A 20373-nucleotide genomic window follows, 5' to 3' on the forward strand; every position below is an offset into this window, starting at 1 on the left:
AGAGCCTGGTATTTATAGACCGAGTTGAGTTCCAACATTAAAAAATCATGTGTCCGAATTGATTGCTGCAGGCTTTTATAATGACATTGTATTCATACAAAGATAATTATTGAGAAAGACCAAGTATAAAAACTTATACATAAAGCAGGGCTTGCTATAAATTACAGTGATAGGTATTCTATCAACGGACTGTTTAAATTGAACAGTAAAAAAATGACACCATGATCTACTTTACCACCAAAATTATACTACCTATAAGGACACTGATGACGTTCATAATAATTTTTAAAAGCTTAAACTATTTAGGGAAACAACGATGAATCATGTTTTTTTTATTAGCACTCAGTTACTATGATTTTTAGATTTTTGAGATTCGATTTGTATATTATATCCAACTGTACGCATGACCAACTGCTGTCAAAATATTGGAATACTTACTAAATAACAAAACCAACTTATTGTTTTAAAATAAATTATGTATCAAGTACTCAACTTGGATACTTCTCAGCCCATACATAATTAATAATTATGATTTATGATATTGTGTGATATTACCAATATTTAGGACGCAGTGTGTTTTCAATATGAGAGGCCTAGTGTAGTTAAGTACCTCCCCTGTAATGCAGATCAGATTATAATTATATCAAAATAAAGTCAAAATCTAAATGGAAACTGCAAAGTTTTATAGCAAGTTATTCCCTGGATTAAATTTGACAAATTTACATTACGTCCACTGCTGTTTCTTTAAACACCAACGAGAAAATGAAAAATAAACACTGTTAAAAATACACACCAAGCATTCCGTCGAATCATTTAAACGAACTCGTTAAAACCTTAACCACCACACAATATAACTCGTTTGTTACAGTATTTTAAACTAGCACGTATAATATTATAATGACCTGCGTTCAGTTGTCCCACGTTAGAAAATAAGAAAAGTTTTATTACAAATGAAATGTACTTGAAAATAAAACGAAGAATGAGGATAGAAGAACAATTATCCAAGTAGATACTCAGCTACTAGCCGGGTTACCAATACTTTTCGGTTATTCGATACCGTCCAATCTGCAACCGAGCAAAAGCTTTGACCGCACGGAGAAGATCTGATTTTTTTATAATATTACTACAAACGTTATTAGAATCCAAAAACTACACGTCTTGTACGGGGGGGGGGGTACCGTCTGCATATTTCAATACAAAGTCAGAGAGACCAAGGATTCTTGGTGTGCTTACAGCTGTTTATGTATTTTATAATGAAGGTGTTACATAACGGTTCACGCACTTACCTATTTATAAGTAAAATATAATAACGTTTTCTAAATATTTTGAGGATCAAATCCAAGAAAAACGTAATATTTTATATTATTATGGACAATTACGAGAGAACACAGGCGATTGCCTTACGTTTAAGTTTGATAATAGGTCAATAATTCACTGTAATATTTAAGCTAACAACACAACATTAGAACTTCTAGACGTACATTTTGGTGTGTTATACATTACTAAATACGGAGACAACATATGCGGTACGACGTCCTATTAATGATGGGTATTATTCCCGTGACCTAAATGTACACGATTTGGCCGGTCAGACATTTTGTTGCGAATTTTAAATTATTTAAGTCGTGTTCTATTTTTTGCGCAATATAGGGAATCAGTACAGCAAATGCACTAGTATTCGGTAATTTTTAATGCTTCCGGTACCTTGTGAGTACAACCATGTAAAGTATAAACCGTCGAATAATTTTTAATATTATTATTTTTTAATCACAACTAAATTTTTGATCTTTACCCGTCATAATACACGTCGCCATGCAGCGTTGAATAAAAACACATACCAATAAACTATTCAATAAAAGACAACAATTCGCTGCTTGAAACACAATAATATTATGCTTCTGAATGTTAACACTAATATTATAACACGTCCGACATTTTACCGGGACTAGTGTCGATAATCCATAGACTTTATACTAATAGTCGAGTCTTCCGTATACCATTTAAACTATGAGCCGCGTTGAGACATAACACAGTGATGCAGCAAAATTGTATCACAGGTTTATCACTCTGTACAATCTATTGTATAAAATAATATTGTATAGGTACTTATTTTGTGACCTATGTAGTTTAAGCATAGACGATGAACCTTAACTTAAAGCAAAAACTACAAAGTACACAATACAGATGTGTTATTTATAATATTTTATCGTACCAAATACTATACATAAAATACATAGTATTTTATCGTACTTTACGTCTGGTACGGTTCTAAAAATAATATACTCATTAACGCGCGTGCGCGCTCGTCCATCAATAATTAGTATAAGTTCTATGCGATAATCAAAAAATAATATATTTTTACTTCCCGACGTCCGCGATTAGATAATATTATTATAGGCAATAATACGGTTTTATATTTATTACGAAACACACGCACTAAAATATCATTTATCGTACTGCACAGAGGGCACTTTCGCGGAAAATAAGTCGAGAAAAATATTCTCGATTCAAATCACTATACCTAATGAAAAAATGTATGCTGATTAACCGGAGACGCTTTATATACAACCCCGGGTTGTAAATAAAATATTTATTATATTATAATATATGTCCGTGAATAGGTCTGCAATAATTAATTTTAATTGCCCTGTCATTTTTTTTATCACCTAGATGTCAGGGCCCATTGGCTGCATGTTACCTTTTTTTGTGCGGTGATTTATTATGGTTCACTATAATATTATATACCTATAAGATATTATAAAATAAAAAAATATTATATAACGGACGAATAATTGCATTTATCATATCTAACGGTATAGTTCAATACGTTTGGCCAATAATGTTGCGTGGCCTATAACTGATTTCTTATGTGTGCTGATAAAAAAAATTCTTAATATTTACGACGAACTCGAGTAAAACAATACCCATATATATGTGCAATAATTAGAACAATATAATTACGCACTTGATAAATTTAATTTAATTTCAAACGGTGTTCAAAGTAGGTACCTACCAATACTGTATATGGTCATAATATTACGTATTACGATGCCACAAAATTTCTCAGCAACCCATCAACTGCAGCCTTAGGTGGTTTTCGTTTCGAAAAAATTTCAACTCGATACTTTAGAAACGAAATTAATTGACTGGACAATTCTATAGGACATGAAACAAAAAATAATCATTAACAGTGCGTCTACATAAAAACAACGTCAAATATTTGCAATGGTATTATACGAAACGCCACAGCGTATTTCACATTAATGGCCCTTACTTTACGTTTGTATATTTTTTTTCTCATTGTTAAATTATTCGAGAACTCTTATTTTGACAATGTTTAACGAAAACACTACTAGACAGTGCGTTCACACTCGAAATCACATTGAATAATATAAGTGCCTATACCATATACTTTATTATTATTCTGTTCCGTTCTTTTTTTTTTTTTTTGTTATTATTATTTGCTAGGAAAACGTTCAAAGTTAGTTTTCGTTCCATTAATAATGTTTATTGTTATTATTATTATTATTTTTTTTTTTTAATGTGGGTACATATTATTACGCGTAACGTAGTTTTCAACAAAATGGTTTTTTTCTTTTTTTACCCCGAGCCCTGAAAAAATACGTATATACATAATTTTCCATTTGTTTTTATTTTTGGCATTCGTGATCACACTCATTTATAAAAATAAATGTCACCTGAATTAAACATTAGTGTCGTAAATCGTAATGATGTTTAAATCATTTTTACGGATATCATATAGGTTTGTTTTTCATTTTTAACGAAAGATTTGCATTTAATTAACCAATGGCCAAAACCTAATTTGTAAAAGGTTTTATTTGACTTTGGAAAAAAAAAAAAAATGTATGCACGCATTTAACTTTACACACAAACAGGAACACAGTCATACGTGATACGCAAATATTGCATCATGAAGGCATATGTATTATACATTAAATGTACGTTTTTTTAATTTTATAAATAACGCTACCGTAATAATTACGTTTAAACATCAAACAAATATCACGGTAAATTACCTATGGTTTTTAAATCCTCGTAGAAATAACCAGAAACACCGAAATGCCTCTAAATCATAGACCTGCCTTATATACTACGAGACGGAGCGTATAAGGCCGGTGGAGTTGGGTAGTGCGGTCCTTGGCGATTTGCGTTATAGTGATATATACGGGGTGATTTTTTAAGCATTCCCGCCCCCGTTTTTTTCTTTAATAGTAAGTTTATTCAAATTTTGATTTTTAGAGTTTTTTTACGTTTTTTAATTTTATAAATAACGCTGCAGCAATAATGACGTTTTAACATCGTACGAATATCACGGTGAATTACCTATATGGTTTTAAATCCTCGTAGAAATACCAAGAAACACCGAAATGTCTCCAAAATCATATAGAGACCTTATAATAGACTACGACTTATGAGATAGAGCGTATAAGGCCGGCTGGGTTTGGTCCTTGGCGATTTGCGTTATAGAGATATATATATACAGGGTGATTTTTTAAGCATTCCCACACTCGTTTTTCCCTTTAATAGTAAATTTTTTCAAATTTTGATTTTTAGAGTTTTTGCCTTAGACCATATTTTCAAATTTCTGATATTTTTTATACTAAAGAGTGTTTATTATGGCGATACAAACTATTATTTTTCAAAGAAGAATCCTATTTTTTACTGCTATTTTTTCAACAATATAACTGAAAGATAAAAAAAAAATCACTCTGTATATAATATAATATTATATTATACAATACAGTTGTTGAGTTGTAGTTGTACACAGTTTGTCGTATCATCTACTGCGCATGTGCTTAGTAAAATGACGGGTCCAATCGAGCAGCGCAAGAAATTATTAAAAACTATACCATAACACAGTCGGTGACCCACTCACTTTGACTACCGACGACTTCCACTACCACATAACACGGTATACCTATATACCGGTAAGGGTCGCTTGCGATTCTGCCATTTTTTTTTTTCATTTATATACTTAAACCCTCAACTTGGTTTTTCTCGAGTACACCACTACCACCGCCGCTGCCGCCCTACTCAGTAACCAATTATACAAATCCTCCGATCGTCTTTAAATGTATAATTCAATTACAAAGTATACAGTCTTTGAATATTTTAGTGAGTTTTTGGTTATATTTTATCTTAGCGAGTGAAAAGTTTCAAAAATGGAGTATTTTCGGTGACATTTCTAATGTAACGAAAGGCTCACTCTCGTCCTCTACGCCGCCACACCGCCGGTATTGTCCGAGTTGCGGTCGCAATAGACGAATTGCGGTCTTAATAATATTGAAGGTAAAATTGACGTCTTAATTGCGGTCAGTATCCGGTTATCAAGCTTCTGACCACTCCAAACGTTTGTGCATCGTTTGTGCAGAAATGTGCACCAAGTCCAATCGTTTATGCATAAAAACTGAAAGCTCTATCCCTAAAACAAAATGGGGGGCCATTGAAACGGTAGCCCCCCCCCACATTGAATATTTGGATTTTTGAATGTGCCAAACGTTTGTGCATCGTTTGTGCAGAAATGTGCACCAGATCCCGACGTTTGTGCACAAAAACTCCCAGCGCTATCCAAAAAACAAAGTGAGGGGTATTAACACGAGGGTCCCCCTTTTTTGAAATTTTAAATATTTGTCAAATTAATAAATGTTGTTTACGTACCTAATAGGTTTAATAGAATTTTACTATTGCCATGTAAACGTATGACAAATAAAATCTTCAAATATTTTTAATTTATCAAGAAAGCATTTTCTTGTTCTAATGTTTTTGATTTCAATTGTATGAATAAATACAGTTTTTTCTTTATGCGTTTCTTTACTCTATATTCAAAATTTGTATTTTGACCGTTTTATTTTTGTATTTAGCATAATAATATGTAACTATGTCAATATTTAAAACATAATAATTATCAATCATATTTTTTTACCGCAACTAGGATTTTTACCTATTTTGATATTTAACCTGTTTTGATCCCGACCGCAACTCGGATTTTTTTTTTTACCTGTTATAATCTTGACCGCAACTCGGTATCAACCACACCGCCACCACCCTCAACCCAAGCCACGGAATGTAAAGCGAATTTGTCTCCAGTGAGGCAGTGCGCAACTATAGAGTCCAAATCTTGGGGCGGTGCTATGTAATATTCGCATAGTCCAACATTAAACACTATCAATACTTGGTATTAACTACTACTTTATAATATTCAGATTTAATCTCTAATATAAATGTATTTCATAAATCATATTATTAAATTATTAAACATAACTTTCCGTACATAATATGTTAATGAGTGTGTTGTTTTTTCGGTGTTAGTTTTATTAGCCAAATATCTTTCAAAGCGTATATGATTAATAATTTGGAAAAACTCTGCTGTAATACATGTACCTAAATAATGTTACGTACATTGCTTTTTAGTTCTCAGTCAATTTTTGGATTTTTCGCATATCGAGGAAAAACTACGTTCACATGTAGATCTCGCACCTGGATAGTTGATGCGCCTTGCATTATTTGCAGGTTAAGGAAATATTACGTTATTTCTAATATTTTTTTTTATTTTACCACCTGTAGGAACACTTTTTTTTAACAATCGATGGTCTATCAGCAGCTGAGTAGCATAATATTAAATTAAATTCCAGTAGTATCAACAGGACGATATTATGTTGTCTACCCTCTATAATTATATATATTTCTATAGTTCGTCAATCGTGATATTCGCTATAATAATTTTAGATATTTTAATTAAATATACAAAATTTGTTAATGTTAAAAGTTAGTCCAACTAAATTGTAAAACAAATACAAATAAAATACATTTTGAAATTTGTTCAATACAATATTTCATGCTCGAGTGTTCTGAAGGTTCTGAATTTATTGTCTTAGGTAAAATAATTAATTGAGATTTAGTGTTGAAAAAAATTAATCCAAAATACATCTCGAGGTGAATACGTTTATATTTAATTATTGAATTGCTTAATTTTTTGTAATGGACTTCAAAAATTATCGTCTATTTTTCAACTTTTACACTAATTACTTAAATTATAACATTTTCGGTACTTCAATAGTTTAATATCGTCCGGCTAAATTGATGTACCTATAACCTTTTTGAATTCCATATATTTTTAATTAAGTACGCCCTAGCATCTTTAGCACCACCGTGATTGCATCGCAGATCGGAGATGAATGTCAGGTCAGGTTCGATAATTTTGGATGAAAAAGAAAAATGTTATACTCAATACTTTTGGAATTAATGTGAGACAGTTTGGCGAAGATTATTTTGCGGTCTTTTCTTCCGGTAAATCCTCGGCCGATCCTGCAACCGGAACGTCGTCGACCTCATCGCCACCGCCGTCGGTAATAATATATTCTAACCCTCGACGGCGCAATAACAATAATAATAATATAGAAATAACAATAATATTAGTAGGTAATATATTAATATGCGCTGTGCTTCCGTCTCCGTTCAACTTGGAAAATATTTTATAATTTCAGCGAACGGTCTGCTGCGAATAACTCGATCGATTCTGTTACATACGGTCGCCGCACGAACAGACCCGGGAAAATAATAAACACCCCATCCCCCCGTCCTACAAATAATATTACATTTCCACTGACGATTTCGTTTTTTTTTTTGGGGGGGGGGGGCGGACGCCGTTATTCTATTATTATCGTTGTTGTTGCACACACGCGGACCACCCCCGGCCGAGGACGACCAGACAATATATTTTTACCGCCAGTGCCATTTCGCGTTTATTATTGCGGTGGACGTCTTTTCCTGTGTCGTGCGCTGCATACGAAATAAGAAACAAGTAACGCCTCCTCTAACGATTTTCGTTGTTCCATCGTCGACGGTTCGCGTATCGACCTCTATATAGGTACGTACCATACACGCCGGGCGCACAGATATTGTCGTACGATTTAAGTTTATCGGGTAAACCGATATAACGTTTTAGTGGTCGGACTTAACATTTTGTGGGCCCTAACAAAAAAATACTCAAGGCCCCTGGATCCGACACATTTTTTTCCCTCGAAATATTTTCTTCGTGCTGTGTGACAAGACGTTAAACGCATCTTCGATTATTATTTACAAACAAATCAAATAAGTAGCTTCTTTCAATTGCGTTGCAACTATGTTAGGTATATTAAAATATATTATGTAAAATATATTATGTATAATCATTTTTGAAATCTATCAGTAACAAAAAAAAACTCAAAGTAATTTTGTGGAGGCCCCTAAGAAATCGAGGGCATGGGCATAATTTGGCTTTTACGTTGGATTTATGTTTACCGTAGGTTTTTTGTTTTTCTGCCCCCCTCCCACACCTGTTATACGTAACCATATCGTTGTCTAGACACAGTGGTGTAGTTATGGTGAGGGGGATGGATACCGCGTCCCAAGGTTTTATATCTTTAACGCTGTTTTGTATTCCCAAATATAATAACTTAATATAAGTATATTTTCCAATTACCTAATAATACTTTTTAAATTGCTAACGTGCAGTTATTATTTTTGAATGTCATTACATAATTATCTTAGACAAACGTAATAATAATATTTAGTATAAACATTATAATAATATAATATTTTATTAGGTATACATAACGAGCATTTTTTAAATTGTAATATATTTTACTACCTTTATTCTACATATAGGTACCCATAACTCTTTAAACAATTAGAAAAATGTTTATTGTATAAAATGTTTCTTTATTAAACTGAAGCAGACAATAACTCTGCAAAATAATACGGCAAACAAATAGTTCAAATATTTATTTAGAATTACACTGTTGACCTTTGCGTCTTTTGATAAATAGGTTTTAACTTTTAACTAATAACTCATAAGTATAGTGTCCGGAATTTTATGTACTTGCACTTTTTTTCAAAAAATCCTACAGGGTGCCTACTTTATTTTTTCTAAAGACTTATTAAGCCACATATGTCATTGTAAGGATTTAATTTTGTATTTTTTGTTAATCTTTGGTTTTACAGTGGTTTCATAACGATTGTATACCATTTTAATATTTTTTTCAAGTTTAATTACCTATTTTCACATTAAAATCCAGACTTGGTATTCAATAGGTAACTAATAATTTTGTTATATTAAATATTCGAAAAGAGTACCTACTGATTTTATATTTATTTACAAAATCACCAAATAAACCGTTTTCTTACGCAATATGATGTAAGGTTAAGTTGGCTTATAGGTAAGTAATAACTAATAACGACCGAAGCTCAAATCGTCGGTCGTTTAAGCAAAGTGATCACACGAAAAATTATCAATTCGCACAAAACTAAAGTCGGTTGGAACGCGATATGACTACCGATACCATCGACGAGGCTAATTATTACAAAGCAACAGATGTTTCTGTAATTAAAATCTGTAATTTAAATGGTGGTGTGTTTTTATTTGAATAAATTTAATTCGTATATAATATTATAACGATTGGAACAAAATAGACGGATAAAACACGACAAAATGATATTTAATTTAATAAAAAAAAAGCATAAAGTCAACCGATTGGAACCGTAATAACATTTAATAATCCATAACGTGCTTTATCATTTTTTAATCGTAACCCACCCACAATAAATCGATTCGACTAAACAATAACCCAAATCAGCAGGTAGTATAGGTACCAACCAACAAAACGGTACCTCAAAACATAGTTTTTTTTTATACTTAAAAAGGTCCGTACAAAAAAAATGTTCGGTTTCTTACTAAAGTTCGTACGTGACCGGATTGATTGGCTAGGACCCTTATCGCATTTCATGATGGACTTTGTCCATTCTTTACGCAAACCGATAAAAAAAAAAAAGATAGAAAATAGTATAATAATATAATAGTTCATGCGATAGTAAGTGCGAAAACACGAACAATTATTATAGTTGCGAGGTTGTCAATTATTCTGTGCGCGACCATCATTTTTGTAACCACAATAATAAGTCTCAAAGACTTGAAAGTTAGCGTAATTATCTGCTGTGGTGGGTAAATAATATTATATTTTTTTTTTAACAGTCCTAAGGCAGTCTCGTTCAGGTAACTTTTAATGTTTGGTACTAATATTTAAGTTATATTATTATATATAAGTACTATGAAAACATGAAACATGCACAATACGTTAAACAGCTATAGAATTAAGTCTATTACCTAATAGCATTACTTTTTTTAAAACCGTCTCTTCCATTTAATTCATTTTGTTTTACGGGGAATTAAATTCAAATTATAATGAACATTAAACATAATTACACCGTACCTAACTAATATACTATATCCACGCTGTAATGTTTTAAAAAATATGTAGGTAGGTTTGAATAATTTAAAACGTAACCGTAACTTTTTTTTACAAGAAAACATATAATGTATATTAACGTAAATGAAAATTGCAATTTTTAATGAAACTACCTAGGCTACGTTTAAATGTTTAAAATATAATATTATGTTGTTTCAAACAACGAGGCCGCAGAGAAGGTTGTCACATATTTTTGGACCATAAGTTTGGTCGTGAAACTTTGGTAGGTAACATATAATTCCGTTGTATGGACAATAACTATTAACTTTCCTTGCTCTCGACGGGCAAGATGAACATTTTTTAAATGATCCAACATCACAAAACTGTGGAGAGTTTAAATGGGTATTTTATTTTTTATAATATTATCTTTCGGAGCCGGGGAACTTGAAATAATAATATTTTCTTCCTCGATCTTACCTCTAAAATATTCATACACCAAGACAGACTTTTCCACGAAGTCTAACAAATAGAGGTATATGGGTCATATAGTATTATATAGTGAACACGCGAGGTTGAAACACAACGATAAAATAAACTATTGATTGCAATCAATATTTCAAGTTGTTCAAATATTCGTGATAGTTTTGTAATATTTACGAGTTAAATATCAGCTGTAAAACGACTTACCGAGGTTGATGATGGTTTCGATGGTTTTTAAATTCGTATAAGTAGGTGTATTATTATTTTCAATCTGAGATAAACCGTTCAGCTGATAACAACAATTAACTTTATCAAATAATTGTCTGACAAAAGATTAAACCGACCCATTGAAAATCTCAATTCTTTTGTAATCCGTGTATAGACTAAGAAACTTGATTACTACTTTTACAATACATCCAATATACAATTATTATTCTTATAGTATAATATTTTTATCTCTAATAGTTTGTAGGTTACAATTAAAAACTCTTTAAAAGTCCAATGAAAGCAGAACGTAATCAGCTTTGATTATAAAATATAAATTAACAAAAAGTTCTTGTACGTGTCGTTAAACGTCTGTTTAAATCCATTAAAATTCAAACGAAAATTTAAATAATATTATCGAAAAATAATAATAAAATCATGCATCGTTTTAGGATTCTAAAAATTATTCGATTGTTGATATATTTTATAAATGTTGATTTTAATTTATATATTTCCGTAGTACCTACACAAATTGTATAAGGAACTAGCTAAACTATCCAGCGGGAAAAAAAAATTTGCTCGTTCAACTTCTTTTGGATGCAATCCATTTTGCAAGCTTATTCTTTTTAAGTATAAATCTGATTAGCATGGTCTCCCGCAGGGGGGTGCCAAGAGGGGTCATGCCCCCGCTCTTTTAATTAATATAAATTGTTTTATCACTTAAAAAAAAATTAGTATATGTACTCTATCATCGGAGATTTTTTACTTAACAATACTTTACAATAACCACGGTTGAAGGTATACAACCGCGACAATAACTGATGGTTATCGTAGTTTTCTGCTAGAAGCGTTAAACATTATAGTTCTTCGTGCATTTGGGAGCTTAGACGGAATACGGCGGAAGAGGCCACAAATTCGTATTATTCTACACAATATCAGTTGTGTAACCAGTATCGTAACCTATCATTAATCGTGATTAGTAGCTACAAGACATAATATAATGATGGTGCACCGATGGTACAGATCTTTGTTTTTACTCTATTTGTACACCTAGCTAGACGCTTATTATTTTTTTACCGATGGTACTGTGTATAGTAGAATTTTGTCAAACACTGAGATTTGAAACAGTTAAATATGCAGCAAAATTACCACTATAATATCATATAGGTACACATTAATTACTAACCGTCTATATACAAAAAAAAATTCTAGGTAATTTTTATTATTACTATTATTATTATCTGCAACCATTTATAGACGAAAAACAAGTTTCAATTTCCACCGCGAATCTCGTGATCCCTGTTTGACCACCTCTTTAAAATCAAAATAATTCGAAATTCTTTCTTAATGTACGCCAAGACTATAATAAAAACATACCCAGAAATCTTTAAGTCGCTAGCTATCATAGCTTAGGCAGTGCATTGATTATAAATCATTCAGTCAGGTGATTTGATAATTTTATAAATTATATAGATTATAATAATTTATTGCGTTTTATTGAAATAAGTTTAGAAACAGTGAATTTAGCACGATCGCAGAGTGAGCTTTCCTAACTTGTTTTAAATACTTACCTGCTGCTCATACGCTTAAACTTACGTCTAATCAAGACAATTCGTTACAATATTTAAGAAATGTTTAAATCTTTAAGAGTAATTGTTGTTAATATGTAAATTATGTTTTATTTGTCGTTGTCTCGTTGTTATTCTCTTTTCTTTCTTCTCTTCTCTCAAATAACTTTGATGCCAATTTAATTTATATGTTTAATCTTAGATAGGTACTCCTCATCTCTAACTCAAGCTTTGCTTAAAAGAGATGAGCAAACACATATATTATACAAATTTCTTTTTTAACTGTATATAACCCGTGTTTGTTTTTTTTGCAATCAATAAATAAATAAATAATAATATTATAAAACCATTCACTCGCTTGTAACTGCAACCTGCAACATTTCCTTGACATTTAGTATAGGTAACTAATAATATACTACAAATAATTTCAGTAATTAAATATTATACTTTGTATCAAATTTATATTTGATGCGATTTCGTTATAAATAATAGTAGTAGGGTCGCAGTACCTAAGTAGGTATATAGTTACCAAAACTTGATACATTGGTATTTATACACACACACACACACAATATAAGTATAATATTATTATAGATGATTAATTTTCATTAGTTTACTTGTAGAATGTTGCTAGGAAGGTATAAATAATGTACTTTCAGACGTTATGGGATTTTCGAGCCATTATTTGGTGTCAAATTACGTTAGGTATAGTATATAATAATGATATTCATCATTTTTTTTTAGTAATATTAGTTTTCTTTTACATATTATACATTTATTATATTTTATAACATGATAATCAGAAATAAATTACAAAACCATAAAGTGAAAAACGAATAAATTATACTGTCATAATATTGTAGGGTATACCCTATTGCCCTACCATCTTTTTTCTTTTTTCTTTATATATATAGCTAGCTAACACCGAGGATAGAAAATCATAAAATACATCACAGTAATTTATTAATATCATATTCATAACATTTTTATTTAAATTATTTACAATTTGAAAAAAAAAACATTTTACACGAATGCCATTAATTATAACAACTTAAATAGTTTCTTGTGATTGTTTGTTTAGTTTTTTTAAACATGAAGTAATTTAAATCTATTATGTAAACTAAAACATTTTGAATATTTATACAATATAAACACATTAAGTAATCAAAAAGTCCATGAAATGTCTTTTATTATTCGTTATAATTCAGATAAATATTTATTCGTTAGAACAAAAAAAAAAAATTTATTATTATTTAAAGAATTATTATTACCTGTCGGAGTGGCGTGACGTGGCGTCCCAGATTCCCAAAGCTTTCCACCTCAGCATCATCAACAGTTACCCACATTAATATAATGTACATTTAATGAAATTAAAATAAATTCTATAAATATTCAACTCAATAACTATTAACAACGAAAATTAATACGCACCATCAATATTTATTTATTTAATTTTAATTGTACATAAAGAAATTACTGAGTCTCTCCGAGTAACTGAATAACTCGAGTGGGGATGCCCAGGGTATCGAATTATGTTATTTTTATATTATTATATATTTTATATAATTATAGAATAAAATTCATTCATTCATTCATTGATTATTAAATATAAATATTTAATTCAATTTTTAATTCCTAGTGATTTGAATTATACTTTTGCCGGTTTGGTGGTTACGCAGTGTCTTTATGGAATTTTTTTGAAAGTACTTTTTGAAGGAGTAGAAAAAACTCGAAACCTTTTTATGTGGCAACTTTATATATTGTAAATCGAACACTACCCACCGTACTTTAAAAAGGTATTTTTCGTTATTTTTTTTTTTTTTTAGTTTCTCGGAAGTTATACTGTGGAGCAATAAATCTTGACTGTTTTCGGGTTAAAATGAACGCAATGACTTATCAAATGTAAAACCACTCACTCTGACAGAAAAATCGCTGAATATTCCAATATCAATAAATTATATTTTTAATTATTTTTCCTTTAACAGTACAGACTTTAGATTGTTTGCAAAGGAAAATATATTTTTGTTAAGTAATAGTTTCAGACAACGTAACGGAGTGGGTGTTTTTATAATAACAATAACCTTACACGTCGAAAATTATTTAGGATGTTAATTGTGTTCAATGTTCAATAATATACATAACATAAAAATAATATCCAGTTAACGGTTGCCGAATAATGAGAAGAGATAATTTAAGGGTCCATAAAAAAAATACAAAAACCGTAATAGATTCATATCATTTTCGTACATAATTATTAATTTATCAAACTAAACATATATTATTAAAAAATAATTTAATAATAACAGTGCCAAGGTACTTATATAATATATATTATAGTATTATGATGTTAACTTGCTCTTCTAGAACAATACTTTTTAATAATTTTAATATGGAATAATCACTCTAATATTATAATGTCAAATAAACATAATACTATAGTAACATAACAAAGTTTGAACTTAATCAGGTCATCTGTCATATAAAAATGAAGTAGAAAAGTTAATTTATAATTTGCATATTGTTAATCCATGGCTAAATTTGAAATCCAAAGACTGCATAATATTTTCCTCTAACACGCTACATTAACAAAAACATTGCAACACTTGTAACGACACTAATTTAGCGTGCATATTTTTACATATTTTAAAGTTCGAACATGGTTTAGCCGGTTGGTTTTCTACGAGGGTATACCTAGCTACTGGTATCAAATAATATTCTCTGGTAAATATAACTGTCAAAAACAAATCGTCAAATAGAAGAAACGTGAACATTGTTTATTCAAAATGTGTTTTATTAGAAAATATTCGAAACGAATTCCTCGACATAATATTAACAATATTCACTTTTAAATTTCGCCAGTAATAGCACGTGAAAAGTATGAAACGTTATGAATGCGACTTCACTTATTTTATACATACGAAAATATAAATTTAATATTCCATTAGACAGGAAAGAAACGTATTTGAGTTGAGTGTTCCAAATCAAATTTTAAAATGGATTTATTTACTAATGTATTTATTTCTATTTACCTTATTTTATATGTTTGTATACATCATTATGAATGATTAAAAACGAGAAATTAGGTAGGTCGTTCGTAAAACATACATAATTTAATAATTCAACTGTAAATGCGAAAATCTGTTGAACGCGTACCCAATAATATTTTATCAGTTCAAAATCAATTATTTAATGAAAATATAATGTTTAATCACGTTTTATGCACGCGCTGATGGGAATTTATTATCATCAACCCTTACGGCTTCACACGTGGTTCTGGGAAAACGCACATCGCAAATATAGCTCGAAATATGACGTAATTTTAAAAAAAAACCTCCGTCGGATGTATCGATTTTAAACCCGAATTATTATACACTGACAGCTATAATATTATTATATGTCCGTGTAAATAAATATCTAATAAACCCGGTTTGAAAAAAAAAACTTAAATAACAATATAATAAATAATAATATAGAGACATCACACATCCGACGGATGTATAAAATACCCATTACTATTTTATGGTCGAATTACACAAGCCCGTCATTTTTCCATTCCACGCCATAAATGTTTACAGCCCTTCAACTCCAATAATAATAAAATTTACTCGATCAAACAAACCGATGGAAAACAACGTGTCGCAACTGCACGCGTATATCAAACGTCATAGGTACGAATTAATTATACATCACGCGAAATAAAAGAGACAATTTTTAATTTTTTTTTTTATTTTAGATCAAAGACAGTGTAATTATTAACCTACTATATAGGTACTTGCGGCGAAGTGCAAAAAGTGCATATAACTTTCGGGAGTTCGGACCAATCTGTGATAAATTTTTTTATAATTTTTTTTAAGCTGTAAATTTCACAGCCCTCTTATACTCCAATAACATTAAAATTTACTCGATCAAACAAACCTATGGAAAACAACGTGTCGCAACTGCACACGTATATCAAACGTCATAGGTACGAATTAATTATACATCACGCGAAATAAAAGAGACAATTTTTTATTATTTTTTTTATTTTAGATCAAAGACAGTGTAATTATGTAATAATAAGTCTTTCAAAATATTTTGATTTGTTTTGAGGTGTTTACGGACATCTTCAGTTTCCAATTTTTTTAGTTTTTTTTTTCTATAAATGTCAATACAAATTTATTTGTTGGGTCAAAAAGCTTGAAAATGTAATACAAGGCTCCTAGTATATTGTTACAATGCCAGTTAAAAATATAAAGTCACAATTTTTTTTATAAGCATTTAAAGTACAAACTTTGACAAAATTCGTAAAACTCACAAAAATGTGCAAGCTATTTTAGTTAGAAATTTATAAAAATTTTTCTTTTTAAATCTAAGATTTCAAAATGTAGTACAAGATTTCTCATAAGAATGTCTAGCTTTATCAAATAAAAAAAATTTCAAAAATTTTTTACAACATTGGATATTCTCTCGATTTGTCATGTAGCGATTTTCTTATTTTGTTGTAATTCAAAAACGAATAACTGTAGATATTTGAAATTTACACCATATGTTTATTTTATTGGTTCGCATATTTGACTCGTTTTGAGCTGTTTACGGAAATTTTCCACTTTCAATTTTTTTAGTTTTTTTCTACAATTGTTGCACTTTTTTTAAGTTGTAAATGTGTACAGTCCTTCTAGTCCAATAACAATAAAATTTACTCGATCAAACACACCGATTGAACATAAATCACAATACACGTCGCAACGCACGTACATCAAACATCATATGAAAAATAAAAGACACTGTTTATTTAATTTTGGTTTTTTTTATTGTTTCGATTATAGGTTGAAACAGTGTACATTTTAAAAAAGCATACCTACGTCTTGTTGTAGGGTAAGTATTACTGTGGAAAACAGTGCATGATAATATATGACCTTCGGACAAATCTGTGATATATTTTTTTAACCCTTCGCGTTTCGCCCGTCACACGCCCCAACGACGCGTCGCCTTTGTGGTCATAATATTATAACGGTCTTGAAGGCAGCTTTTTATACGACTTTTTTTTTGAATTAAAAATTCCAAGTAGTTTTAATAATACACATAATGTGTACATAGATACCCTTAAATACAAACGAAACGAGACCCAAATCACCTACCGTTAAAATTTTAATCGTGCACGGAAATGATCATTAATAATTAATGATAATATAAGCCTTCGAAATATTATATTACCCTAAATAATATATTTTACGGGGCCTAGTGTGACTCGATGGTTGGCCTCAGTCACTAACGTGTTATAAGGTCAAGCATCGGCTTGAATAATTTTTTTTTTCAAAATAATTCTCGACACAGATATTATTATACACGGACTTATACATTTTTTGATTTCAATATTTTCAAAATCGCAATAACATTGTGTATTTGATTACCTATCTATTATAATATTGTCCATTTCATCGACATTAACGATATATTAATTGGTATAAAAATAGCACTCAAATAAACAACCTATTAACCTATACATATCCAGACTGATTTTTTTTAAACGTAAACATTTGTTTTTTGAAATGCTTTAAATGTTTTTTAGTTAATGTCAAGACAATAATACCCAACTCACTAATTTTGCAAAAATAAAATTTTTAACGTGCAGGTAGGAAATTATTAGTTATAAGACGTATAATATATTATACAATTTAGATGAGTGGAGAAGTGAACTAGCATTTTGTAGGATATCCGTTCCACAATGTTTTTTAAATAGTTATTGAAACTTTTTTTGAAAATAAGTGATTACCTTTAAGAGAATCACTCTGTTTATTATAAAATAAGTTATATCACTTATAGGTATTTTCATTAAATGTATACTATTCAATACGTATTCGTACCGCTATAACTCACACGAACGAAAGGACGATATTATAAAAAGCATATTGTGTCGTTGAATTCTAAATTTAAATATCTTTAAAGTAAGACAATTTATTTAAAAGAAATGTAATTGAACGACAGATTGTAGGTAGGTACGCGTGTCCACAATTTTTAATTATAATTAAATTTATTATTATTATCATAACCTAATTAAATATTCAGAAATATGAATTCTACAAAATATGCTATGATATTATTTATTCTAGCGGTGTTTCGGAATAAAGATGGTTATTGTTCCCCTTTGGGCCACCTTGACGGCCATCCATTAAAAATTTACTACCTGCGTGCAATACAAAAGGGTTTCTCAATACAGCTCGGCATAAAATATGAAATAAAATAGGGTTCTTTTCTTGTTTTACTTTACGATCACGCTAAAGATAACCATTTCGTTTCAACTGAGTTTCAACATGGTACATAATAAAACATAATATGTGTAATATGTTTTGATAGTGTGACGACAGTGTTCTCCCATTGGCCAACAACAGTGAAAATGAACTGCACACTAAATTAATGAATACTCAAAAAGTAATTTCAGTGTATTACGCGCCACCTATATACCTATATAACACTGGCATTTTTTTGTTTTACATTTTTTTACCATTAATTCCAAACTTTGAATTACATCGCTACGACATTGCAATTTATCGTTTAAAAGTAAATGTAACTTCGGAGCACGAGACCAGAATTCGTTCGGGTCGTGTTCAAATTTCGTTGGTTGTTTGGATGGGATGTGACAAGAACCAAAACATTATTTCTGTAGGTACCCTAAAATAATCACACTCACACACACACAAAATAAAAAACTTTAGTTTTCGAATAAATTACATAAGTACTATAATATAGATTGCAAAGTCTAGACATTTTTCGGTGCCTTACTTATAATAATAGTAGGCATATTATAGTTACCATGGTAACCATTTAAAATATAAGGTAAACACTATAGACATATATTATTATTATTATGAGTAATAATTAAGTAGGTACCTATTTTCAATCGTTGCCGATACCTTTGAGTGGTTATAAAATTAAATTATAATTTTTCTGGGCGTTTTATTAAGTGGTTTCCGATGTATCCTGACCGATAAGTCGCCGCTTTTGATTTCCCACGTTATCACATTGGCTATATTATTAACTGAAATGACGAATCGTATCCACAACTTTATTATTGCATTTTAAATATTTACAACGGTCGTATAGTAGAATAAAAGACTAACACTTGACTATTAATGTTATAGTCTTCGAAGTCTCGACTGTGAAATTGTTGTACGATATAAAGCGTGGTATCAGCCCTATAAAAGCGTTATTTTTACGTTACTTAACCTAATTTGGCGAGGACATAAATTGAAAGTTTGAACGGAAAATCGATTGTAAAATTTAAAACCTGTTTAATATTTTACGAGTTAATTTCAGATAATTACAACGAAATTTCCAGTACATTGAACAACATATTATGCATTTTGAATTATATGAATAATTTATTTTATTAAATATGTATGGGTATCTACTCAAAACCCTACAATACACTATCGTAATAAACAAAGATATTATGGCAGAGAAGCATAATATTATATATTGGTCACAGAGAAAAATCTAAAACTTTCTGATTAAAAAGTTACTTCACCTTTTTGCTTTACGAATTAAACAATTATTATAGTACCTAAAGCACAATAAATAATTAATAACACTATGACGGCCAAAACAATTTATTAATTGACAACGATGAAAGGGTGAAATAAATTAATGCCACCTTACCGATAGGTGGTAACCGACAGGTACCCGAACGGTTGAATCGATAACCATTGATATAATATAGATAATATTATTATAACAATCTCAAGTAATTTAACATTTCACAGTAATGTTGTAATAACATATTTCACGTATAAAACATTTTTATATCTGACATTCAATACGTGGTGGTTTTACTAAAGATGCGTTTGAAAATCGACCGAATTCTTTACGGTCATAATTCGATGGGCCAAAAACTTCTATTG

The 20373-nt window shown here is 30.1% G+C and overlaps 1 protein-coding gene across 4 annotated transcripts in view; it reads left to right on the forward strand.

The window, feature by feature from the left end:
- Positions 1–20373, forward strand: part of LOC132951701 (leucine-rich repeats and immunoglobulin-like domains protein 2) — a 141500-nt gene that overhangs the window by 79923 nt on the left and 41204 nt on the right. Inside the window, exon 1 of one of the 4 annotated variants that reach the window (XM_061023586.1) lies at positions 9378–10051. The exons of the other annotated variants lie outside the window; for them this stretch is intronic. The gene's annotated coding sequence lies outside the window, so the exon portion shown is untranslated. Of the gene's footprint in view, positions 1–9377; positions 10052–20373 lie in introns of those variants that run through there. 4 annotated transcript variants of the gene reach the window in all.

Source organism: Metopolophium dirhodum, chromosome 9, assembly GCF_019925205.1.
Source record: "Metopolophium dirhodum isolate CAU chromosome 9, ASM1992520v1, whole genome shotgun sequence".
Lineage (NCBI taxonomy): Eukaryota > Metazoa > Arthropoda > Insecta > Hemiptera > Aphididae > Metopolophium > Metopolophium dirhodum.